This window comes from Mastomys coucha, unplaced genomic scaffold (assembly GCF_008632895.1).
Source record: "Mastomys coucha isolate ucsf_1 unplaced genomic scaffold, UCSF_Mcou_1 pScaffold19, whole genome shotgun sequence".
NCBI classification, from domain to species: domain Eukaryota; kingdom Metazoa; phylum Chordata; class Mammalia; order Rodentia; family Muridae; genus Mastomys; species Mastomys coucha.
In genome coordinates this window covers 11,630,149-11,631,697 of record NW_022196901.1, presented here as the reverse complement: position 1 = coordinate 11,631,697, position 1,549 = coordinate 11,630,149, and the positions used below count along the sequence as shown (strand labels likewise).

Sequence of the window (1,549 nt, the reverse complement as noted above, 5' to 3'; positions counted from 1 at the left end):
CTTAAAAGACATCCTGCCTGGTGATCTCATCTTCTTTGCACTGGCTAGATAAATGAAACCATGCAGCAACTAGATGTCCTAGTCAAATATTTTGGCATCTATCTTCATTCTTCCTTATTCTCCACCATCAAATGGATTCAAATATCTACAATTTTGTAAAGCTTAGAAAGCTCTCTAAAATTCCTTCATGGTCATCAATTTATGTTCAATACTAAGCTCAAGTTATTAGCCATTGACTTCTCTTAACCTAGTATTTGAGCCTTCCAAATGTCTATTTTTCGTCTAGAATTATTCTTTATAGTTCATTACAAAAAAAAAGACTCATAATATGCAAAACTTGAGGAATCTTAATACATTTTCTAGCCTGTGCCATAACTCTGTAAAATGGGTTCTTGATTCTTTAGCCATAGTATAGTCCCTGTCTATGTATCTTAGGCTGGCCTTGAATTCATGGTTTTCTTGTGTAGTGAGATTATAATCAAGCCCCACAATGCCAGCTCAATCTTACTTAGTGTGGTTGTTTCATAAGGTCAGGTTATCATACATTCCCATGAATTCTGCTCTTTGAAAGGACCATAAGCAGCCTAATGATTCTGGAAAGTGTTTCTGTGTTAACTTTCTAATTCCCAAAATTCTCCCTTTAAAATGACCTTCAGCTGTGGCTATTCAAAGCCACAAGAACTCACTTCTGGACCACTGCTCACCTTTATACTTTGTTACTTTGCTGCTTACCTATTTTCATTTGACTAATTATATATTTTACTCATATTCCTCAGTTTCTCACCTACTACTTGAATGTACACCTAGAAAGAATAGGCTTTGTATATGCTAGAACTTACCTATTTTCTATAAACAAGGTTTAAAAACCAATATGTATTAAGCAAAATCCTGATTTAGAAAATGCAATTTTAGTATATCTCGCTTAGACGGCACATATCCTAAAATTGGAACGATATAGAGAAGATTAGCAGGGCCCTTGCGCAACAATGACACGCAAATTTGTAATTCGTTCTATTCAAAAATAAAAGAAAATAAAATTCAAATTTATGAAAATTATGTACCCATATATATATATATATATATATGTATATATATATATATATATATGTAACAAAATCAATTAGAGATTAGGAAAATCTTGAATTTGGGGGATTTTTAAAGAACGAAAGGAGATATATCTTAAGGTTGCAAAGGAAACTCAAAATATTTATTCCTCCATAATTTGCAAGTTTTAATCATAGGCAAAACAAAACAAAACAAAACAAAAGCCCTACCTTCCTTTTTAAGAGTAATAGCAATAAACAGGAGGTGAAGGTCTAGGAGAATTGTGGTTTAGAACCAAGACACTAAGTTTCTCTTTGTTCATTCTAGTTTTCTCTGTAAAGTAAAAGCAAGAGCCAGGATATTGTTTCATGTAGGATTTAAAAAATACTGACAATAGTTGCAATAATAAATGGAGTGGAGGAGAATATAATCAAAATATATTGCATAAAAATACTTAAATAAAAAGTGAATTATGACCACAGTGAGAAGGTTAGAAGGGAGTAGC

At 32.2% G+C, this 1,549-nt stretch overlaps 1 non-coding gene across 1 annotated transcript; it reads left to right on the top strand.

Moving 5' to 3' along the window:
- Positions 1-916: 916 nt before the first annotated feature.
- LOC116097655 lies at positions 917-1,021 on the top strand. The gene has a single exon (XR_004121499.1). It is a non-coding gene; the product is annotated as a U6 spliceosomal RNA (small nuclear RNA).
- Positions 1,022-1,549: the final 528 nt, after the last annotated feature.